At 45.7% G+C, this 25,782-nt stretch overlaps 1 protein-coding gene across 1 annotated transcript in view; it reads right to left on the minus strand.

The window, feature by feature from the left end:
- Maml3 (mastermind like transcriptional coactivator 3) overlaps positions 1 to 25,782 on the minus strand; it is a 403,303-nt gene that overhangs the window by 264,520 nt on the left and 113,001 nt on the right. The window lies entirely within an intron of this gene.

A 25,782-nucleotide genomic window follows, 5' to 3' on the forward strand; every position in this document is an offset into this window, starting at 1 on the left:
AATCTGTACTCATGAAAGAAGAGAAAACCTAAGTGGAAATAAAACGAGGGAAAAAAAAAACCAACCAGGCTGGTCCTTCTTAGAAATCATTGTCATTACAGCTTTCGCTTCCTGGTACGCATCTAAAGCCGGTTCCTAGTAGCTGAAATAATAAGGGTTTGAAACACACAGCCAAGTGAGAATAGGGCATGTTAGATTATTTCCTTATTTCGAAGAAGGTCGCATCAAATACCTAGAAAGAATAAATGGCCACCAGAGAATAAGCTTCTGGATCTGTTTCTTATGGCTTCTCATTCCCGTTCTGCCTGTGTTTTCATGTGTGTTATACATGTATGTATGGGCATAGGTGCATGAAGAAGTGGGAGTAATACACCCTGTTTTGTGAGGGGTGTTCTCTCACAGGGACCTGGGTGGCTGTCAGGCAAGGCCCAGCCACCCTTCTGTGTCAGCCTCCCCAGCAATGGCACTACAGGCCCGTGCCACCACACCTGGCCTTTCACATGGGTGGTGAGGTCCTCGTGCTGGTATGGCAAGCATAAAACTGAGGGAACCATCACCCCAGCCACTTCTTACCCATTTTAAATTGAGCTTTTGGAACTGAACAGGGTCTATGATCCAGTGCTATTTTAAAGCCATCACACCAGGCAGCCTGGGACCAACCAGCTGGTCACACATACTTCCGTCACAGCTAACCGAGCGTCAGGGAAACTAGGTACCAGTCTCACGGCCCCCCCAGCCCCGACCTGACCTCATACCCCCCCCGCCCGATGCACTGTCCAGGAGAAGCAACGGTCTTTCATCCCCCGAAACCGCTGTCCTGTTCACACACTAAAGCCGCCTGCCTTTTTAAAGCCAGGCCGCCCGAGGTCACCTTAATCCAGTAGCTCACCGTCATTTATTCGGCCTTCCTGTCAGGGAGAATTTTTCATCAGTAAGAAATGGCATTGTTAGGTGGTGTTAAGTCAATTTATACTGCAGAGAAAGGAGATTCTAAACGTCGAGGGTTAATATTTGTGGTATTTACCCAGGGCAGCCTCAGAGTTAGAATATTTTAGAAATGTTTTTTAAAGGGTGTTTACAGGTCGGATGTCCTTCCAGAAGGTTGCCCTGTGTGGACCAGACATTTCCTGACGAAACTTTTTTTTTTTTCCAAATAAAGAAGGCTTATCGGGAACACACTTTACCCCATGCCATTCTATAGCAGCGGTCCCTGAAGGGGGCGCGAAGTCAAACTAAGAGCCGACGAGAGAAGAAAACACAGACGACATATCTCATTCTTTTGTTTCTCACGAGTTCAAAGCCTGCCTTCATATTGATTTTCAGATGTGAGTATACACAGTTTATCTTCTGGATAATCCCCATGTGCCTTACTCCCATAAACAAATACAATTTATGAGATGGAAAAAAAAAAAGAGATGGAAAAAAAGAGACGAATCTGTCGATAAACAACCTCCCCCCACCCCCAATCCCAACCACCATCATTAACCTAGCACCCCATCGCACTCCTGTGTGTAAAGCAGATATTCCTGTCAGGCCCACTCTGTCAGCCTCCACAAGATGTAAATCTTCCGGTATATTTGCCCACAGCAAAATCTCTTTACAAATTAATTTGACAGGAAAGGGACCGTGAAATTGTCCATAAATTATAGTATGCATATCTGGCTTAATATTGAGTTCTTCCGATTTTGTTTTGTTTTGTTTTGTGTGTGTGTGTGTGTGTGTGTGTGTGTGTGTGTATGTGCACACACACACAAGCGCACTCACATGTGTATGTGCTGCTCCTTGCGTGTGCACACATACGGCATGTGCAATAGAGACCAGAGCCTGAAGTCGGGCGTCTTTTTCAATTATTTTCCATCTTATTTTTTGAGACAGGGCCTCTCGCTAGACCCGGAAGTCACCAACTCGGCCACACTGGCAACCCATTGAGCCTCTAAGGAAGTGTCATCTCTATCTCCCAGTGCTGGAATCACAGACAAGAGCCGCCACGCCTGACTGGTCACATGGGTGCCTGGGTCCTCAGGCCAGCATGGAGCTTTACTGACCGAGTCTCTCCCCACCCTCCAATTCTTAACGTTTCTGAAAGACTCCTGATTTCCTAAACACTGACACCTTTCAGGCAGTGAGCTGACACTAGCACCAAGTTGGAGCTCTTAATATGATAGCGTGAGACACACGCAGAACACACCAAGCCTTTGTCTCTCGTCCTGAGGTTCCGACGGCTGAAACCTTGGACAGCTGGTGTCTCGGGTATCCATACTGGTCACTGCAAGTTTGGGTTACTGAATCACAACGGCCAGAGGGCTACAGAGGAGCCACATTTGGAAGCAGCGAGCCCCCCACATGCCTCCTGCTGCGGCCAAGTGTCTGCCGTGGAGACGGAGCCTTCCCTCAGCCCCCCACCCCCAACAGCACACGGCTCCTCGGCTCTCCCTGGGCACCCCGCCCCTGACCCACTTTCTCGAGTCTGCACACAGTTCAGCGCACAAGGCGTTCTCCCAGCCTTTGTCCTGGGCCTCTTATTCTCACCGGCAGGAGCTTATTCCCTATTAATTTTTCTGGTCCTCAATCAACCACACGGGTGTGTGTTGGAGAATCCTTCAATCGGCTGCTTTCTTGTTCAACCACAGCATGTGCTTAGAATAGGAGAATTTTAGAGGTTAAAATTTTTTATTAGTTTTTTTGGGGGGGCATATGCACAAGGGCAGGTGCCCTGGGGGCCAGAGGCATCAAGTCTCCCTGCGACTGGCATTAAAGTTATGAGCCACCTGACAGGGGTGCCAGGAATTAAACTCAGGTCTCCTAAAAGAGCAGTGCACATTCTTAACCACTGGGCCACCTCTCCATCCCCAAACAGTGCATTTTAAATATCCCTTCACTCCTGTTAATAATCTAGGCACAACTCTGCTCAGTCAATACCTAGTGAGCGCCTACTATTTGTGTCAGAACTACTCGGTGGCTCAAAGATAAGGAAGTGAACAGAAAGATAAAAACGCCAGCCCACGGAGGGCCGACATCCAGTCCTTTCCAAAACTCCCAGACGCCCAAGCAGCTATGTGAACTCGCAAGATACTGTCAACGTAAGCTCCTAGACAGCATGGCTCTTCCCGCTGTTTCCAGCTAAGACTGAGTGGCGACAGCCACTGCTGTCCTTCTTGTAAGGGTCACACCTTCCTCTAAACAAGGTCTGGAGCCATAGGAAGCTTCAGGCCTTCCTCTCCTTCTCCTCCACACTTGCTTCTGCAAAGCCTAGACGCAGCAGATAGGAGGCCCCGGGTAGTTCTAGGTCTTGGCGAAAGAGAGCTCGTTTCATGTGACTCTGTAGCGCATCCCTGGCGCTGGGAGAAGGAACAGATTGAAATCAGACGTTCTGACTGAGGCGACTGGAAATCTGTGCAATGCACAAGTACTTCTATTTTCCATATGATATGCAAGTGTTTTCCTCACCTTTGTGTGTGTGTGCGCACGTGTGCACCTGTGTTTATTATTATTTGGTTTTTTGAAATAGGGTTTGTGTAGCCTTGGCAGTCCTGGAACTCGCTCAGTACAGCAGGCTGGCTTCTGGCTCACAGACACCCGCCTGCTTCCGCCTCCCAAGTGCTGGGATCAAAGGTGTGCGCCACCCCCCCCCCCCAGCTTCTTCATCTTATTTCTTTAGGCAAGATCTTTTAGACCTACAACTCACAGCTTTGGCTATGCTGGCAGGCAGGCAAGGGCCAAAGCTCAGCCTGCTTCTGTCTCTCTAGCACTGGACCACCAGGCCTGGCCTTTTGTCCTGAGTTCAGTGGAATTGAACCGGGACCCTCATGCTGGCCCAGCAGGTATGGACTCCTCAGCCCCAGAAGGGTTTACCAAATGTTAGCATTCATTCCAAGTAAACTCACAACTACCTGTGCTCAGTTGCTGGCAGAGTGAGGTCTGTGTTTTAATTCATTCTCTTTCTAGGGAGCAGACCTGTTGAAAGCGCTTGAAAATTAGAACAAAGGGGTTTTTGTTTTGTTTTGTTTGTTTCTGTAACAGAGCTGTTTGTTTTCAAGCACATCACCCACTAGAAGGAAGTCGGCAAACCTAACTGTTTTTACGCGTGCCGCTGGAGGAACTTTGCTCAGTATGCTCACATCTCCACAGCCGTTTCACAAGATCTGATCATGTTAGGAAAAACCCCTCAGATCAATAAAAACCAACTGTCAAAACATTTTGAAAAGGGAGGGCGGTGATACATCCGATAAAATACCAAGGTGTTTCTAATTTGAACAAAGGGAAGCACACAATATAATGATACCGTTTGACAGTACATAGAAGGCCTAAAACCTTAACTTAGATGACTTTACAAAACAAAGAAAGGACAAGGATATTAAATAGTTTTACTGCAAGTTTCTTAACATACACATAACATACGCACACATACATATAAACACACATACGCACACACCTTCACACACCCGTTAAATTCATGGTTCTACTGAAGTCCATTAAGCTTAAGATTTGGCTATTTATATGTAAACTCTACTTGTTTATAGACGGGCAAATTACTATAAGAGGAAGACAGCATACTTAACAATTTATTCAGCTATTCAGTCTAGTTGAATATCCCATCTCTGTAAAAAGGGAAGAAAAATTTCCATAAAAATTATAATGGAAATATCTTCCAACTTAAAGCATCAAAAGTTCTGAATTAGCGAGCTTGTTAATTTCTACTCTCTATTAGAGAAGTAAGTTGTCTAAATCTCAGAGGGGAAAGAGGCCTACAGATGCTTCAAGCCATTACCTATTATTTCATAGCTCTTCAATCAGATGAATTTCCTTGCCAGCGAGGGATCTTAAAATAGCAAGTTTTGAAAAACAATTCTTGTGAGTTTTGCAACCCCCTCCCAAAAAAAAAATTACTTTGGAAATAGTTCAGAGAGAAAGGAAGATAAAAGAACTCGTGCCCTTTAGATTCGAAAGCAGGTTTTGCTTGTAAAACCTAAGTCTTACTTCCCGGGATGTAGAACAGCAGCCAGCCACACTGTATGTCACAGGCCATGGCAAGAGCTGTATGTGAAAGGGCAACGTGATTTGATGCCCCTGGGCCTTGGTTCAGCTGCCAGCCCATGGGCTCTGCCTTCTCATCACCCCCTCTCGGTTTTCCTTTACAGATGTTCTGCATTCTGTCCAAAGCCAAAAGCCACCTCTTAGAACCTCATGGCTACACCTCCAAAGTTCCCACAGGCCCAACCTTCTGTTCTTCCCTGAACTTTACCTCCAGACAAGCGTTCATAAAGATGACCCAAGCCATTGTGCAACTGCCTTCCCTTCACAAGGAAGGTCCAAAGGATCTGATCAGGCATCGCGGTTCCAGGGAGCCGGGCCTACCCTAAGCTTTCTAGCTTTAGGTTCTGGCCCTTCCTTCCTCCTCACACCCAGTGATGTGAGCAGCCTGGTAGCATCCCATAGAGGGCACTGAAACACCACTGCCAAGTGAGAAAGAGTCAACTAACTCGGGGTTTCTACCTTCCTCCCATGATGAAAGGTAAACCAAAGCCACTCCATCATGGAAAAAAAAGCCCTGGATAAAGGGACACCACCCCTATTGATGAGTGACGTGGCTAGCCATCCTCGATTAAGAGTAATGAAAAACATCTCTACAATAAGAGGCAAGTCCAAAACTGGGGAAGTGCCACGCAGCGTTCAGAGCACTTACTAGACACTTTACTTGAACACACGGCAAGGCACAGCTATTTTACTGGAGGAAAATCATTTTTCTAAGCTAACTGTTTAGTATGCCAGCAGCACCCATGCGTCTCGGCCACTGTTGCCCTTGCAAAGATGTTGTCTGTCTAAAGTCCATGCACACACACACACACACACACACACACACACACACACACACTGGCATCCTTTCACTTCCCTGTTCCCTACCTTCTTCCACTGCCATCTGCAATTCCAAGTGTCCTTTATGGCTCAGGGCTCGGGTGACTCCGCTTTCTTCTACACCATCTGTATCCCTATAACTAACCGCTAGGCTCTCCCTATGTCCTGTGGATCCCTCCCTCCTCTTACATGAGAGCGTTTCACCTTTCACAGGAAACAACTGTCTGTCAGCCTCATGACACTTTCTATGCGGCTTTATGTATTCAAAGTAACTTCAGTAATTGTTTCAATTTTACAGACCACAAACTAAGATTAACTGAAATGAGACACCTTCAAAGTCATACAACCAAAGGCCTTCCTAAGGAATCGTGTGTTTTCACGGGGGAGGAACAATGATCCACACAATCTTCTGCCAGAAGAATGGCAAGGGCTCCAACTCTAGGGGTGCCACAGGACTTTAGTCTTCCTTCCCCATCCTTGAGCGAGGTTCTTGGCAGCAAGCAGACCACCTTGAGCATCCGGGCTCTCCCCGCCATCTGTTCTCAATCCAGAGACCCTTGTTTGACTTCAAGACCCGAGGCTGACACCATGAATGATGGCACTCAGTCACTTGTCCTTCCCCCCACAACTGTAGTGAAAATCCCATTCCATCTCCGGCTTTCCAGGGAGCATTTCCTGTTCCAATGAGGCTTCTGCACATGAGCAGACAAAGTCCCTCTAACCAGCAAAATTCCAGAAGGTTCATGATTTGGAACCACCTTCCCATGTGTACTGCTAAACTGGCTTTCCGATCTGAATGAGAACTTTATAGTTTTTCCCAGTTGGCTCTCTAGAGGGCCCACCATCTAACGGTGCTCCCGCTTCCCCACCCCCTCCAGGACGGCAGAGCTACACCACAGGCACATCTGTTAAACACCCAACCCAAACTACGGAGAGTAGAGGGAAAACCACAAGGTGCCACGAAGGAGTTGAAAAAAAAATCAAGGCTGCCCAGAAGCCCAGTGCAAAGGACGGTCCGTCGACGCAGGAATGTCTGCAAAGATTCAGGTGCGTGAGTCAGAGGAAGACTAAAAAGGCTAGCTACGTCTTCAGCGTGAAGGGATTACATGAACAGCGATGAGTCCAAACAGTGAGCAGCCGCACAGTCATCGAAAACTGCTCAGTCAGAAGCAGGACTGCTGCCAAAGAGCGTCTCCTGGACAAGGCAGGGCTGCTGCGCGCGTGGGCTCACACGAGTGTGCTCACAGTGACAACTGCATGCACAAGGCCCACACAAGCTCCGCTGAGCCAGCGCCCCAGCAGGGATGGCCGAGGAAGTTGCTGGATGCCGGGGGAAGGTGAATTTTCTTCCGGCGTGTGGCCCCTCACGTTGGCCCATGTTCCCTTGGACAGCCACACACGGATGCACATACATACGGTGAATTGAAAAAGAGCGTACGGAGTTGGTGGCGGGCGTGGTGATGGAGTTATGGGAGTTGGGGGAGTGGGGTGGGCACGAGGTTGGTCAAAACATGATACAAAAATGTATAATGTTCTCAAAATCCAAGTTGAAAAAGAAATTAACTGCAGGTGTCACCCGCTGCCATTTGCAACAGCTCCAGAAGGCAGTGCTGGGCAGAAAAAGCCAAACCGACAAAGGTGATGCCATTCATTTAATTCTTTAAAATGGAAAAATTATGTCTCATCGCTTCGCGTGAATCTAAAGCTATAGTCAAATATAACAATTTATAAATTAAAAAGTAAATGAATAATATTAATAGCATTAGTTCTTCAAGTCAGATGAGTTTTCCTTTAAATTGAAGGGGGCCTGTAGAGTCAACTGAGGGCACAGCTATCCCAAGTTCAATTAATCTTAAATGTTAATTTGGGAACTGAAGCTGATTCTCACTGAAGCCTGAGGACGGCCTTCTCCACCAGGATGGCAGCCTTTGCAGGTGTACGAGCCACGTGAAAACTGGACAGTACGAAACAAATGAACAGCACACATGAATATACTGACCCCCCCCAACACACACACCAACATTAGAGTTGAAACAAATGTGTGAGTATAGAAAAGGGCACAGAAATGAACCCACGGAGTATAATGAATCAGCCAAACAAAATATATTTTTTGCGGCAGTAATGGAGTCAATTAATGGTTTAGTTAAGGGGAAAAAAACCTGTTTCTCGGAACATACTAATGTCCCCACACAGCAAGAACGGAAAGGAGAACACAGGAAGCTATTGAAGCCTGGGTTGCTTATTCTTTCCTTGCAGATAACTCTCTTTGAAAGGGACTGTCCAGTAATTTGTCTCACTGGGCTCACCTTTCCTCCACTCATTCGTTAACATAGCCATGAGGATCGCTGAGGGTTTATGATTTGCTACTGCTTGAAATTGAGGACGACAGGAAGATGAACTAGAAACTGCTTATATTTTAATGATTTCGTTTATTTAATTCTCTCTCTTTCTCTCTTTCCTCTCTCTCTCTCTCTCTCTCTCTCTCTCTCTCTCTCTCTCTCTCTCTCTCTCTGTGTGTGTGTGTGTGTGTGTGTGTACTGGTTTGAGAAGCTGCCAAAAGAGGGCATCTGGTTCCCTGGAGCCAAGCAGGAGGCCAGTGTGAACCACCTGATGTACGTGCTGGGAACAGAACTCCAGTTCCCTGGAAGAGCTGCAAGGGCTACCTACAGCCGCATGATTTGATTTTTAAGCAAACGGGCTGAAAAATGAATGTTTCACAATTAATGTTTTTTTGGTGTTGTGTTTTTTTTTTTTTTTTCACTTTTCTCCATGTGCAGAATAATGTATATAAGTCCCTACAAATTGCAAAAACACACGCCTCCAGGCTGCACATACACCTATGCATTTTCTCAACTTCTCGAGACTATCGGTAACCCGGAAAGAATGAGCAATGAGACAGAAATGGAAAAGACAAAAGAGCAGAAGAGCGTTGTTTAAAAATAGGCAAGGCTTGTGAAACCACTGCTCAAATTGCTAATGTATGTTAAGTTAGTAACTGGATATTTTTTTTTCTTCTCTTTCAAAACTTGTTTAAAACTAAACCTCCTAACCACCTTGGGTCCAAGTTGCTTTCTGTTGAATGATCTTATTTCACCCTTAGACCTGCTGCACTGACCTCAGCTCCCCTCAGCAGCCAGCCCAGCGTCTTTCTCAGGGGCTGGGTATGGTTTCCTGGTCTTGAAAATATTCCCTCACTCAATACGTTGACCAAGTACATGCTAGTAGTGTGTGTGTGTGTGTGTGTGAGAGAGAGAGAGAGAGAGAGAGAGAGAGAGAGAGAGAGAAACTTTCCCCAGGTCCCTCAGAAAACTATGGAAAGCATATTTTCAAGACCCATAATTATTTTGCCAAATGGCAATGCCCTCCTTCCTTCACTGTTGACCCCGCTGGACTGAGGGTCTTTTACAGGCCTTTACTGGAGAAGAGGCCTGCCCCACAGCACAGTAAGCATTCGAGGAGAGACAGATAAAGGAATGAAGGAATGAACAGGCAGATCCCTGGGATGTCTTCTCCCTGTACACGCACGTGAACATCCGTCTCCAGACGTGTCAACAGTGTGGGGAAGCTCCCAGCAGGGACCCTGAATACATTTTAGACTTGGAGTTTCACCTTCTCATTGTGGTATAATTTAGGAGCCTAAGAAGCTTGCCAGAAAACAACACTCGCTCTTTAGACACAGCTCTGCAAGGATGCTCTTGACAGACCGGAATCCATCCTGGCAGATCCTTCGAGGCCCTTGAACAGGCACATCACGGACGGTCACTCTGGAGTAACCACCCGCTGGGAGGGTGCCTGGCACACTCGATTTAAACTGTCTGCTTTACCTGAGGAAGGGTGAGAGCCCTAGAGAATCCAAGAATCCTACTACTGGCACACCTTCAGTCACCACTCCTAAGCAAAATGGCGCTGCTTTGGTCACCGAGACCTGAAGACACAGGAGGCGGCTAGACACTTCTTTTCTCATTTCAAAGGGATCTTCTTCCTGCACACAGCAGCCCCTCGCTCCCCCTCTGACCCTCGTGGACTTGTGTGGCGCACACATCGGGAAGTATTAACAACAGCCGGGACCTGCCCTGTTTATTCAGAGTTAAGCATTAACGAGGCCGAGTCCTCTAACCCGATGCCATCTTTCTCCAGGAAAGAAGGGCCTATGTAAATAAGCTAAAGCAAACATCCCGGCTTTTCCTAGGGGATGGGAAAACCATTGGCGACTAGGAGGGCAGAAGGGAGCCTTGGCTGTTTGGAACTGCACCACAGAACTCGCTGAGGCTGAGTCTGTGCATTTGGTCAGTGTCTAACAGGGGTGAGGAGGCAGATATTCCTGGATGTGTTCATCATGGCGTCACACAGTCTGACAGTGAGGAAAAAAGGCACAGATCTTTCACAGCATAGAGGGATACTGTCATGGAACTCTCTTTGTTCAGGGCTTGCCTGTTCGGTGGCTTGTTTGCTTGTTTTTGTTTGTTTTGTTTTGCTCGGAACAGCTGTGTTGCCAAGAGGGTGGGATTCTGAGGAGACAGGAACGCTGACGATATTGAGCACAGAGAGGGGCCAACAGTTTCATTACAGCTCCTCCCAGCAACTGCTTACTGGACAATGAAACTGCAAAACTTGCCACGAGGCCCAATACTGCAGAAGAAATAAAATACAAAGAGAGAGAGAGAGAGAGAGAGAGAGAGAGAGAGAAGAAAAGAAAAAAAAGACAAGATTTTTTCCCCCTCAGAGTCAGATTTTCTGTAAAAATTGGCCCACTCTCATCAATTTACTTAAACTGACGCTTGGGTGAGGTGACAAGACAAAAACCCCAGGCTCAGGCTTGTGGAACAAGCCGATGGCAGACACGTGGTGCCTCCTCCAGATCTGCAGAGAGAGCGCGCCGAGGTCACTTCTTCTTCCTTCAAGCACCCAAGCAATGACGCAAACGCCCCGCCGGAAAACAGAGGCCTGCCTGTCTCCAGCCCAGCCTGAGACGCAAAAGCTGCAGCGCTACTTGCATCCGGGCTCACGCCTCTGCGCCGTTTAGAGACAAGCATTGGACATTTGCTCCCTCCGAATTTCAACAACCACTCCGACGTTTTAAATCGTGCGCACTTCAGAAATGGGCATGGGCGCCTTAAGTAGCAGGGATGAACTGGGACGGGAGAGAAAAGAACGCTTCGCTGGACATTCTTAGGGACGATCTTATGCAAGGACAGACACCACCATTTGCTAGGGCGCCATGGGTCAGGCACCTCGGAAGAGTTGTAGTAATCCCTCTATGTCAGTGCTACTGCTCCTAGAATATGTCATGAGAAAACTAAAGCTCCAAGTAGCTACGTGACCACAGCTAGGTCTCAAACTGCCAAGTGGCAAAACCATCTGCCAATATTCCCTACTTTATTTTTTTTCCTTTATTTGAAAAAAAATAAAAAAATAACAACCCAAGGTAGGAAAAACCCAAAGGGGGGGGACTTGCTATAAAAGAAGGGGGACCTGAGTTCGAATCACCAGCAACCATATAAAAAGCTGTGTGTGACTAAGCAGCTCTGTGATCCCAGTGCTGTGTTTGGAGGGCACAACCGAATGGCTGGGGCTTGCTGGCCTCCATTCCAGCTCCAGAGACCCTGTCTCAAGAAAATAAGGCTAAGAGTGACGGAACAGGACACTGGGCATTCTCCTTTGACCTTGGAGCACGCTTGCACGCACACACAAGCTCACTGATATATTCTGTGATGTCTGAGGCTAACTGCTCTCTTTTTCTTGTTCATGTGTCGTGTGTCGGTGAATCAGGGGAGATAGATGGATCTGAATGGGAAAACATGGGCGTGTCATGCTTTGAAAGCACAGATCCTGAGTGGCCCAGATAACACCCAGGAACAAGGTGTTCATGAACTGATCTCCCTTTATTTCCCCTAGAAGTAGGTAAAAACTGAGGGAGACAGAAAAAAAAAATTGTGGAGAAGAACAGATGGCCATCCCTGTGGATACCACCTGGGGCCCCAGGTCATATCCACAGGAGGAGGAGAAAGTACAGATTACCCACCCCAGTTTTCTAGATATGCCCCAAATAAATTCAAGTGCTTCATTAGAGTTCATCTACCATCAAAGGAGAATATTAATAACACAGAAAATCAATAAGAGACCTCACAGGGAACAGGAGATTAACTTGGTCCTGGAAATAGGGAAGTTTGTGGAGGCCAGAGAAGTGCAATAGGCTCCGTCAGGAGAGAAAGTCACTGCTGGTTTGTGAGGACCCATCTCTTTCCCTTGGCTTCTCATATAAAGCGGCTGGTCAGTTTTCACCTCACATCCCACTCTGCCTCTGCTACCATTAACTCAGAAGAATGTATGGCTCTAACTCAGGCAGTGGTCAAGGGGGCTGTGATAAACATTTCTTTCTCCCTTAGTTCTTGTGTTGTTTGCTCTCTGGGAGTAAGGGCAAGAAGACATATTTAATTTAAAAAATAACAGGGCGTTCTGTAGCCAAACAAACCTGAGAAATGCTGCATGCACGCCCCTCTGAAGGTTGTGAGGTCTGTGTCAGGGCCGGCATCTGTTCAACACAGAAGCCATCGTTCCCAGGGCATTTTAAGCGTCTTCTCTGTTAACATACCTGTGCAGAAAGAGTCTAAGAACACGGGAACAGGTGGAGAACTCATCAAACTTCTACCTTCCCTTCCTGGGTGACTTGAAGAAGCCACTGAACCTTTCTGAACTCAAGTGTCCTGAAGGATCTGGCCACGCGGTGGTTACAGGCTATGCTAGTGGCTCTTCTATGACTGTGGCTGGGTCTACAGCAGCGAAACTCGGGTCTGCAGATTCACTCTACCGCCTGTCTCTACTAAGTGGTCCCCACCCCAGGGTCTTCCTGTCACCCAGAGACAGCTGGAACAATGGGTCCTTTACTTCCTCACATCCAGGCCTTCATGTCCCAGTTGAGCATTACTGTCGCAAAGGCTGCTGGGGGCATAAGCAGAGGCAGGGAATGTGCAGAGGATTGTTAAAACAAGCTTGCATTTGTTCTTTGAAGCATGCTGGCATTCAGACACAGATTTTTTTTATATATTTCCGTTTAAATATGCAAGCTTAATAAACATTATTCACCCAGAGCAGAGACATGAGGAAAAGCCTTATAAATGATTCTCAGGCCACATTCTCAGATGTTTTCCCTTCAAATTGCTGTCAATTCTGACATTTCAACTTTAAAAATGATTACAGTCTAGAGGACTCTTCCTATTATTAAAAAGATGTATCCTTTATTCAAATTTATAAAACTTACTTCTTACATTTATTCGTATGTTACTTTGCTTACAAGGACAAAAACCAAAGGTTATAGAGAGAAGATGGATTTTCTCCATTCTTGTTTTTACAGAAAGAATATATGAATAATGTGATATCATCAGAAAATGCTCAATAAAGACCCTACTGTATAGCTGGCAAGATGGCTCAATGGTTAAGGGTAGCCTGGTAAACTAAATAGGAATCCCAGGACCCACCTGAGGGAAGGAGACAAGACACTGCCAAGAGTTTCACTGCAACATGCTTATACTCCCATACAGACACACATACGTAAATAAGTAAACCTCATTTTCAAGAACATCCTAGTACATGGTAGACCCTATTCTAGAACTGTCTCTATGTGTCTCAATTTTACAAATGTGACACTGGACTCACAGGGAGGAAAATGACCTGCAGAAGCCACGCACTAGTAAGTGGAGAGCCTGGGACTCGAACCCAGATGTCCTGCCTCTGCATCTCTGTACCACGGAGCATCTAATTTACATTGTGAAACAAGAAGACCATGGTCATCAAAAACAAGAGGGCCGAGGTTTGGAAAGACATGAACTCTATAATACAAGAGAGTTTTGATCTCCAGGCTGCAGCTAAGCAAAGGGGAAAGGCCCGGCTCATGAAAGAATCAGATCTCAGCTGCGTCATCTGCCAGGCTCACCTGGGGCTGGGGAACTCTGTTCCAAAATGGTTGAGAGAAATGTGAAAGAAATCTGGAATTCTGAAAACATTCTCACAGAAGCCAGTGCAAGCCAAATGAGCTATCTTCAAACACACAGACCAGCTCTTTCCCTCCACTTTTTCTTTTGTTTTGGTTTTGGGTTTGTTGCTGTTGTTGTTCTTTCTTTGTTTGGAGCAGGGTTTCTCTGTGTAGCCCCAGCTGTCCTGTACACCGGCCTGGCACTGAACTCACAGCAATCTACCTTTGCCTCCCTGAGTGCTGAGATTAAAGGCGTGTGTCACCATGCCCAGCTTCTCATTATTTTTTAAAAGAAACTGAAAGAGTATGTCGCCCATGGGAGAAGGGTCAAGAGAACAGACAGGGATTTTGAAGAGACTCCTGGAACCTGACAATAAAGACAGACATTGTTAGAGTCTGACTGATATGTACAAGTTGCCAAAGACTGTTTGGGAAGGGTCTCACGGAAGATATTTGACTATGGATTATGGATTAGAGATTGCCAGGACGCTGTCGCAAATGAGACGTGGTCTTATGATAAATTCCCACTTCAAAAAAATGTATCTATTTTATGTGTATGGATAGGTGTGTGCCTGGGTGCATATAAATGCACCACATGCCTATCAGAGCTTGAGGAGGTGAGAAAGGGCCTGGGATCACCTGGAACTGGAGCTCCAGGCAGTTGTGAGCTGCCACATAGGTGGACACCAGGAACCAAACCTGGGTCCTCTGCAAGGGCAGTATTCTTCTTAACCCTGAAGTCATCCTCCAGCCTCAGAACTCTCCACCATTTAGAGAAGCAAGCTGAGGTAAACAAAAGGAAGCACTGTGGTGCCCTTTTTTTTTCTTTTTTAATGAAAACAAGATAGAAAGAACAAGTTGGGAAAGTCTTAATAAGTACCGAGTCTGTGTTCCGATGGTACATAGGGGATGCTGTACTACTCTCTAAGCTTCTGCATATTTGACATTTTCACGATAAAACATTTTGATAATGAACACAAGGGTTTTCGTCATGACAAAAAGAACTGTATGATAGCTGCAGTGGTTTTGAAAATTAAACACTTGGGACATAGATACACATGCCTGGCTGTTGTCTTCTACAAGGGCAGAGGCCAGGGAAAGGAAGAGGGAGTTCACATGTGAGCAGGAGGCGGGTGACACGGTCACGGGGAAACACAGGGAAAAAGAGCCACTGCAAAGGTGCTGACCTTGTTTCGAGAGATTGTGACAGGATTCAGTGTCCACTCTAGATGGGCTACCTCTGCTTTCAACTTCCTTTAGAAATGACCACCTTTCAGCCTCTCTCAGGAGGAGCGCAGTGAGTCTGGTCTTGTGTCCACCTTACGTAGGTGGCTCGCAGGCCTTAGAAGTCATCAGTTCCATTGCCAAGGTCTCCAGGTGTGCCAGTGTGTTGGGGTTTCTGTGTTCAGCTCCCCCGAGCTGTATCAGTTTGCTTTTTCACTTGTAAAGTTATGACCCTGCAAAGCCAAGCCATGGTTCTTCTTCGCGCTCAAGCCTGTGCTTTACATGTGTGCATCTTCAGGACAACTAAGATCCATTAATAATCAGAAATTACACAAGATCTGGCATGTTAAGGTGGGATGGCCATAGGTGATAATTAGGAATTACTTTTTCCCCCCAAGAAAATGAGCACATAGTTAATCATTACACTTCCCCTAGGTTCATTTATGCTTATAACAAAATGCAAATAGAAGCATTCAGAGGCGTGGGTAAAAAAAAAATCACATAAATTCATAGATCACACTCTATAAATACTCAGTTTCACTAGGAAATTGAGTATTCATTTGTTCCCTATGTGAACAACTATTTTGTTTCTAAAGAAGAGCTTATCAATTATACTTGACAGCAAATTCTGCTTTTTGTCATCTGAATTAAAATGTCATATTTGCAGTTGGAGAGATGGCTCAGTGGTTAAGAGAACTGGTTATGCAGGATCAATTTCCAGCATCCACTTGGTGGCTCACAACTCTCCCTGCAACCCCAGTCCCAGGGGATCCAACACTACCTTCAAGCATCTTTGGGCCTCTTCGGGCCATAGGCACTATTGTAAGTACACAGTCATACATGCAGGCAAAGCATCTGTTCACATAAAATAAAGATAAATAAATGTGATATTTTCCTGTTCTACTTTTTTTCAGAAATATCTATTATGGTGGCAACACCATCCTGTCAAGTGGAATAGTAAACTTCTCTTGTTGTTCCCATTATTAGTTATCAGGTTGATAATATTTAATATTATGAAATAAATTACTAATACACTTTTCTATATGCACTGCTTTCTTAGGCAATTTTTAATGTGTCTAGAGTATTAGACCTCAGATCACTATTTTAAAAACAATGAAATAGATGGTATCTAACCTCACATTAACATAAGAAAGCTTCCGGTCTAGACAGGAACCCAGTCTCAAGGGAGCATGGTAAAGAGTGAGAAGAAAGCTCCATACCTTTATTCCCAAGAGACAGAGGCAAGAAGATCTGAGTGCAAGGCCAGCCTGGTCTACAGACTGAGCTCTAGGACAGCCAGGGCTACAAGGAGAAACCCTCTCTCAACAAAACAAACAAACAAAAACAGTGGTAGAAGCCATACAATATCCTCTTTTGGCCTTTGCCAAAAATGTACACATATGTACTCATAGACACCTAACACACACATGCACACACACACACACAGGCACACAGGCACACACACACACACACACACACACACGTGAGGATGATGATGATAATGGTGTTAATAATGAAAGACACATGTGCTACTGAGAAGTGAGCGTGCCCAGGGCAACTCCACCTCCTGTGAAACTGTGTTCCTGAAGAAAGATGTGTCTGTCTCAAGGCTTTGTGCAGCCAGGCTTGGTGGAACCCTGGTGGAACCAGCCCCCATTGTGTTTCTGTCCCAGAAGTTTTCCTTACAGCATAACAGCAGGATTCGGGCATCCTGACTCTGCTGTTTGGAATTCCATGCCCGCCCTGCCCCCCCCCCCCCGCCATCCCCACAGCTGGCTTAGGTTTCTGGAACCCAGAACCTTCATTTCACCCCACGCTACAGTTAGTTGCTGTGTGATCTTCCAGCTTAAGCTCTGCTTTAAATTCTTAATTAATTAACAGGTATTGGGGATCAAACCCAGAGCCTCATAAATGCTGAGCAAGCCTTGGATCACCAAGCTACCTCCTCCTTGGATCACCAAACTACCCCCTTTCAGCTCTGCTGACACTGCTGAATCTCACCACCTGCCTGAGACAGAGCTCTGCCCAAAGCCAACACTGCCATGTTGGTTTTAATCAGATAACGAACACCACTCGATTTCCAACCAGGTAAGCTTTAACAATATGGTGTGTCCCAATCAGCTTTGAAAAACACCCCTCTACTTAGCTTCTACAAATTTAATGAATATGCTGTTTACATCCTGTCCCTGATAATTAATGAAGATGGTTTTGTTTGGTTTTGTTTTTTAAAGAACCTGCGGAACAAGGATCCCCACTTCCTTGAAGCCTAGTGTGACGCTATTTATCACGGCACTTTCGTTCCTTCAGGCAGTTTTCAATCAATTTGACACGTTCGACTCAATCTGAATTCATTTCTAAGCTACATTTCAGGAGACCTGCTATCAGTTCCTCCACTGATGACCGGATGTATTTTTTTAAAAAAATAATATAGCCAGTGTCCTCTTTTTGTCTATTGTTTTGTGATGTCTTTTTTCACAAAAGCACAAAATCAACTAATTTAGAGCAACCATAGAAGCTATATAAATCGTGCTGTCCTTGGCTCATGGCTCCAACATCTCACTTCCGTGGGCTTCTTCCTTCCGATTGCTCTATCACTTGCATGCAATGTAGTCTCCAAATTCATTTATGCACTCACCAAACACTCCTGGAGGACAGTAAGGGCAGGTCCTATGTTTGGAGTAGACCTGGAACTGGATGGATTTAGAAATTAATTATTCAGGGACCCTTGTTCTGTGAAATATTATAGGGCACAGTCTCACCTACACCTTGCGTGCTACACATTGGCGACTCGGGACACAGAGGCTGAAAGAGGAAGAAACCTGTGTAATCCAGCCGTGCTCAACAGGGAAAGGAATCTGGACAAGATGGCTGGGATAAGGTAATACAGAGAATCTGTGCTTTGGTCACCTGGGATACCCCTGCCAAGGATACCGTATGCTTCCTTTCTCTCACCTCACCTCTCATTATTCTTCCCAGTTGCCACAGGACATTGCCCCTGCTTTGATGAAGGCATCACTGCTCGCATTAACCCTCGCTAATGTAGCACATCATCTGGAGACCTGGCCTGTTTATTTCTTTTGTCTTCTTCTTCTTCTTCTTCCCTCCCTGCCCTCTGCCCCTCCCTCTCTCTTCCTCTCTCCTCCCTCTTAAACGAAACAGGTCTTCATTACTGTATAATTATCCTTATTTATCTTCTTAAAAGGCCAGTTTTAAGGAGTAGTTCAGAAACTCAGCTATTTTGCCACCAATAGCTCAGTCATTTGCACATAATCATTAAGCTTATCTCCCTATTCGTTAATGCCAGGCCGCCTTTATTTCTGCTGTCCCCTCCTTTCTCTTCTTTCTTAGGTTTGTATTATTACACTCTCCCATAAACACTTCTTGGCTGTAACTCTGAAACCTTTTTGATGATTCATGTGTTCCTAGAAAAGTTCTACAGACAGATTTCATATCCTCTCCTCTTTCTCTGTCTGTCTCCCTCCCTCCCCCCATGTTTGTCTTTCTTTCCTTGTGTTGTTGCACAGTTGTCATTAGTCCTTGGGTATATCTTTTTTCCGATGATGCCCTTTGTGGTGGTGAAACCACTGGCCCTGAGTGAGCCCCTAGACACAGCTACCCTGTTTCACCCTGGGAACAGAGGCCCACCTTCTCAATAAAAACAAGTTTCCTACCTCAGGGCAGCACCCTGGCCTCTTCCAATGATGGCTCCTCCCTCCAACACAGTGCCATGGTGAGAACAGCTCTCCCTCTCGCCAGTTATGGCTCAAAGACAGGGAGCTGAAGAAGCAGCGGATACTTTCTTCCCAGGCTGACACCCGAATGTTTGTATGTAGGAGCTGCAGGGCCACTTCTCCTTAGGCCCTTGTGCCTGAATTTGCCCCTATCATTTGTGTTACTGAATGGATGTCTGGAGCACACAAATACATTTTTAAATAAGGAACGGTTCTGGGGAAGAGATTCATTTTAGACAGCCTACTGAGAATGATATCCAAAACTGAAGAAGAGACTCGTTAGTAATATAATAATATTTTTCGAATGCCACACCCACCTCTACAGTTTAAAGCAGCTTTTCAAGATAAGAGGGGATAAGAGACTCCCAATTATTATTACGCAAATGCTATTATTTTTGTCAGCTTAGCAAACAAGCACATTTTCTCCTCCAAACTGCCAGTGCGTAAAGGTGCCAATTTACTGCGTTCTACAAAATCCGCAGCAGATAAAGCAAGCTAAATCTTTTAGTGCCACACCCACAGTTTTAGCAGAAGATATTTTGGCTAACTCAAGACTCTCTCCTTGGCAGTCTAAGACGACAGATACAAACCAGGCTGATTTTCTCCTCCTTTGCCTGAGCATGAACTTCTTACTCGGTCTCCCTGTTTTCAGTTGGGAGTGGGCACAGTATTTTCCTGTGCGAAGAAGCCAGGGAGGGGAAGGCAAGCTTTGCTGGTCTTTCTCTTCACCCACCCTCATAGGCTCAGGCCTCATTTTCCTACGATTATTTTCTTCTTCAGTTCTAACACAGATCCTCACCACCACCCCAACCTCTCCCCCTTTCAGGGTAACTGTTTTTGTTTTTTTGAATACTACGCTAGCCGCACAGCAGTAACTTAAGGAATCTTCTAGAGGGTAGGGGATTAAACAATTTTAAAATCGCAACTTGCATGTGGGTTTAGACTACAAACCCCAGCTCGGGGAAGGAGTCTGCCCCAAACTGTCCAACTGACCAAGGGAAGCCCGACTCCTCCAATGGAGACCAACACCATGAGAAGCCAAAACCAGCTTTTATTAGCAGGACAGAAGAAAATGGAGCCAGGTTCTGAAGAGCTACTCCAAAGCATGTCATTCTTAGCCCCTCTATCTCCTCCTAATCTTTTTCTTTTCCCTGGCATTTCTACCCGTTTTGCCCGTGTCTCCTGAAAAGGACAGATGCCTTTGGCTCATCTCAGCCCCTGTGCTATTCTCTATCTCCCTGGGATTTTACACCCCTCCCTCTAGGCTCTCTCTCCCCCTCATCCCCTAGCTCACGGAGATACAAATGCAGGCTTCCAACTGCTGCCAGCTAAGTGCTTGAGGGAGAGCTGTGGGCTTACCCCCTGCCACTGGGCCAGGCTCATCTCGGAGGAGACATTTTAAACCCCAGGGATGGGAAAAATTATCATCATTATTACCTCCCTAGGCACCAGGGTGTCAGCAGAGATAGAGGCTGAGAAACTCTAAAATTACACAGGTCGGTAATGCGGCTTCGGCATATGAGATCATCTGAACGTCCATGAGCTATCGGCGGCACCAGAATCAATGAGCCGACAAGGGAGCAACAGCAGGGGGTTCTCAGACGGGGTCTCTGCTTCAGGTCAGCAGGTAAAAATACCTTGCCTTCAAAATGGCCACTCGTTAGGACGACAAGGGGGGAAAACCAAAGAGCAGAAATTCAAGCTTAAGTAGATTAACAGAAAGAAAGCTTCTCCTCCAGGATTCTTCTAATGCTTGCTCATCCTATGATTTAAATATTTATTCTTCCCACACACCCAGTCTGTCCACACCAAGTCTGCTCAACGCTGGACTTGCAGCACTCCTCCGAGGGTCAAAGCTGAGATTGTGTGTGTATAATATTATTAGGGAAAGGATAAATATTTAAAAAGAAACCAGTAATTTTTCCTTATGGACTACCATAGTTGTCCGCACACTCTGAGGAGGACTGTGTCACGCCTTCACAGAGCCGGCATCAAGCCCTGGGAGCCTGACGAAGAGTTCTCCCCTGAAATTTTGTTGTGTTAAATTTTGACTCAAATCAGCAGTCCATCAGTGAATGCTTTGCCAGGCTGCTTATACAAAGGTTTTCAGTGAGTGACATTTGTTGAAGTGGGATTTAATTTAAACTTGGTAGCAACCCTGTGGTGACATGGAAACTTCCATCTCCATCAGGGTCGTCACAACATTTTGGAAAGGGCTGTACAGTACCTTAGTTACATACTGCCTTCTGATATTTCTGTCCACCAAGAGGCTGCCGAAAGGGTTTTTTGTTTGTTTGTTTGTTTGTTTGTTTGTTTATTTTGTTTTTCATGGAGAATTTTTCCTTATTTTTTAACTGCGGGTGACTGCTCCACTTTAGGGAGATGCTCAAATTTGCCTTTCATTCTCTTCCCAGCCTTGCTTTTCAGTCTTCCCTGATGGGAAACGCCCTCAGTCACTGAATCAGCTGTAGAGTCTCTGTCTACCTTAGCTGGCTGGTGGGTCAGGCCTCTTAACTGGCAAGTACTAAATAAGTAAACAGCATCCGAGGAAAATAGTGAAACTTTGGACCCTATCTGCGGCCAAATGCCTTCCATCCTCTCTGCACCGGAAGCACATCCTGCAGATGTATCCTTGCTGAGTTTCATGGGTAGTTCTAGAACCACAGCACTGCAAGTGGTGGCAAACAGAACTTAGTTGCTTCTCCTGTTTTCGAAGACAATAGGACTCAGAGACGGCAAGAGCCATGCCCTCGCATCATGGCGACGGCTGCCCCCACCCCTTCCTGCCGCACTGACTTGTAGAGTTGAGGACTGAATGCTGAGAGAATGAAAACACCAGATTTGAAAATTCTGCCCTTGCCAGGTGTGGTGGCTCACACCTTTAATCCCAGCACGGGGGAGGTAAAGGCAGGTGGATCTCTGTGAGTTTAAGGCCAGCCTGGTCTACAAAGCGAGTTCCAGGACACTGAGGACTATAGAGAGAGAACCTTTTTCCCTGTCTCAAAAAAGCCAAAAACAAAACAACAACAACAAAAACAAAGCACCAAAAACAGAAAAACAAAACCAACCAAACAAAAAACAACAATGAAAACAACAACATGTGTTCTTAAGGAAACCCGAATTTCCAAGTAGTTATTATAGCAAGGGAGATTTTAAAATAGTCTTATTCTATTCTGTGCCTGCCCGAAGCTAAGCAAGTCTCAAATGCTCTGCTCTTTAACCATCAATAGGGTCAAGCTACCTGAAAACCATTTTATGGTGTAAACATTTAGAGTGTGACATTCACACAGCCATCGCTGAAAGGGGCAGGTATTTTGTTAAGAGTTCAAACCCCCAAAAGCCTTTTGGCAATATAAATTAACCTTGAACCCTTTTTTTTAACACACTGACATCACTTCTACATGTTATTCTCTGGAACGGGCACTAGGTAGGGATCTACAAATAGAATCCATCTTGATTCTTCTGCCTTTCTAAATGTTGATAAAATTCTATTAAAAGAATTTATGTCGTTTCTGTGTTCCGGTCTGCTTCTCTGTGGCTGTCATAAAAACAATAACCAAAAGCAAGGGTGTGCATGTGTGCGTGTGTGCATGCGTGCGTGCGTGCGTGCATGTGTGTGTTGTCTTTCAGGTTAGAGCCTGTCATCGAGGGAAGCTAAAGCAGAAATTCAAGCACACACCACGCAGGAACACTGCTTACTAGCTGGCTCCCTCTGGCTTGCTCAACTGCCTTTCTTACATATGTCAAGACCAGGGCAGCACAGCTCACAGTAGGCTGGGTCCTCCCACATCAATCAGCCCCCAGGAAAATGCCCCGTAGACATGCCCACAGGCCAGTCTGATGGGGCAAATCCTCAGTTGAGGTTCCCTCTTCCCAGGTGTGTCAGCTTGGCACTCTGCCACTGAGAAAATAACATCTTCGGTGTTTGTAAAAGAAGGAAAACATGAATTGGCTGTTTACACCCAAGGGTCCCTTTCAGGTCTCATGCTCTGGCTGATCCCCCACCCCCAACCTCTCCTGGATAATGGTTACGTTTCTTCTTCTTCCTCTTCCTCTTCCTCTTCCTCTTCTTCTTCTTCTTCTGTTTTTCATGACAGGATTTCTCTGTGTAGCCTCGGCTGTCTTGGACTCACTTTGTAGACCAGGCTGGCCTCGAACTCACAGCTATCTGCCTGCCTCTGCCTCTCTGAGTGCTGGGATCACAGGTGTGTGCCATCATGCCCAGCATTATGGTTACATTTCTGTAACTACTTGTTTCGGTTTGTTTGTTTTCTTTCAGGAAAAAGGTAGTTCATAGCTTGAGTAGGTATTTGGATTTGCAGAAAGCTGCAGAGGAAGAAGGGCCCAGCCGGTTTCCTATAACCAGGAGATCTGGAAATCCCGGTTCAGTTTGGTCTACAGTCTTCGCTGTACCAAGAGAAGGGAATAACAGCAAGAGCTTTCTTGTGCTCCTCATAACTGTGTCCTGCTGATGTGAGAGGAGCATGTGGAAAGATGACTGCAGACAGGAGCTTGTAATTCATTTTCAAATGCAAAATAAAGAGCCTGAAGAGGAGAGAACTCACACAAGTGAGCTGGGCTCGGGGAAAGTTTGCTGAGGAGGGGAGGATTCCAGCCTCAGAAAGTCACAGAATGAAGAGGCACTGCCCTTGAAGGGTCTGGGCCGAGGGACCACACACAGAAAGACGGGACGAGAACCATAAGAAAAGACTCCCACAGCCACACTGCCAGGCACTGGCTCTCTGATAACAGTGATTCGTACCATAGATCCATTGGGTGCTGGATGCTGCATGAAGCACACCATACAGCGAGCATTGATCTTGAGGGCCAGCAAGAGGGCTCAGCAGGGGAAGGCATCTGCTGCCAAACTTGACTGAGTTGAATCCCTGGGACCTAAGTAGGGGAAGGTAAAACAGACTTGCACAAGTTGAACTCAGTCTGACCACCACAACACACACTGCGCATGACACCACCTTCAAAAACCATACTTTTAAGAGAGAGAGGGGTAAAGGGGGAGAGGGGAAGAGGGGGAGAGGGGGAGAGAGAGAGAGAAAGAGAGCACTGAGCCCTGAATCAGGCCTCCAAGAAGATCACCAACTCCAATGCTTACTAGCTCTTTGATCAAGGTAGATCAATCTTGGTCTCATTTCTTTTTTTTGCAGATGTAAAATGAGAACAGCAGAATCTACATGGTGGGGAAAGCAAGGAAATCAAGTTTTTTATGAGTATAGAACGGGTAAATGTTTGAATGCTGGCATGGTACAAGTTCTAAAATGGAATGATGTCTGCGTTTATTAAGCAATGACAGAAGACCTCAAAAAAATTTCAAATTCTTATTTGAAATGTTTTGTGAAATATATCAAACAACCTATGTGCCTTTGGAAACACACCAGTATAGATATAAATAGTTTGGCTATGATTAACCATCCTGTGATATATCATTACTGTACACAATTCCTCCCACAGAAGGACCAACAATATTAATATTAGCAACATCACTGTAGAGGCAAGCAGGGCCCAGGAGTCCTGTCCAGGGTGCAACAGCTCACCAACCATCTCTACGGATTATATAAATACTAACTGTCACGTAAACTCCACAAGAAACCAGCTCCTCCTTACAAAGGGACATCTGATGAGCTGTTGGCTGGTTGTGATTTGACTTTGACAGCAATAGGATAGATGATTAAGAACTTTAAACCCTTAGCAGTTACTAGGATTTTTATGAGTCCATGCTCACTTATGTATAAAGGCAGCTATTCAATAATTAAACACACATTTTTCTGGCTTTGGATTTGAAGAGGTGATAATTAAAAAGGCATTGCTATGATTTAATTAAATGTCCATTCCCAGTAAACTTGCTTCCAAGTCAATTCCAGTTCACAGTAAGTAACCAAATAATACAAACATATTGGTAGGGCTAACACATGGGTAGAGGTGGACAGAGAAGCATGGACAATGTTTGCTGGAAAAAAACTTGCCAGATCCAGCTCAAAAATGTGCTTAGTTATCTAACAGCAGGAGCCAAGGAATTTCTAGATTAAACACTCTAGTTTAACCCTCAGGACATGTCCATGGCCAAATACACAAAACCAACATGGTCCTTTTCAGATCTGATATTTGCAATCAGGACCCATGTCTTCCTCTTGTTTCATTTCAAAATCACCACTTAATACTACATATATGTGGCGATAAATACTACATATATACTTAATACTACATATATGTGGAGATATGTTTTTATCTCTACGTAACAGATGTGAAGTACTGCTCCTAAGATGCTATAAAATACTAAAATTTAACTGAAAATTGCTCCCCCTGAGGCTGAGGGTTAAAGCTGTACTTTTATTCTTTTTACAACCCTCTCTCTGCTTCCTCATTGGCTGTTCTTGCTGACAAAACCAAAGATAAACAAATGGCCCAGCGGAGACTCTACCGAGATGCACTCACCCCAGAAACAAAACACATCTGTGGAAGAAAAAGACTGTACTAGAAAGGAAGAATGGAGGCATACACATTTTCTCAACGACTCACCACTAGATTCTTGTCTTATTCTTTCTACAGCCTATTTAGAAATGGCTGCTGGTGCAGGTAGGGTGAATGGGGCTGCCATACCTGCCAGTCAGGTATGGAGAGGTAAACCAGTACGTGGAGACACCCTGGCAGGGCAGCTTTGCGGTGCTCACATCACAGCCTGTATCACTGCTCTCCAGAGCCGTTTGCTTCAGGTAGATGCAGCAGTGGTGTGAGAGACGGAATGAGAGGCTGTGGTCACCCCACATCCAAGATCTGTCTTCAACAGAAGATGTTCTACACCAAGAATGAAAGATTCCAGTGCCTCAAAACCTACCTCTCCTGAAAGCAGCCGGGCACTTCGGGGCCATATAGTGACCTCTGGAAGTCACACACTGAGGTAGACTGGCAGCTGTCTCCCGCTGAAGGACTACAGACTGGTGGTACACCTGTACCCCCCCCACAGCTCCAGAGGCTGTTCTAGAGCAGAAGGAG

The sequence above is a fragment of the Meriones unguiculatus genome, chromosome 2, assembly GCF_030254825.1.
Source record: "Meriones unguiculatus strain TT.TT164.6M chromosome 2, Bangor_MerUng_6.1, whole genome shotgun sequence".
NCBI lineage: Eukaryota > Metazoa > Chordata > Mammalia > Rodentia > Muridae > Meriones > Meriones unguiculatus.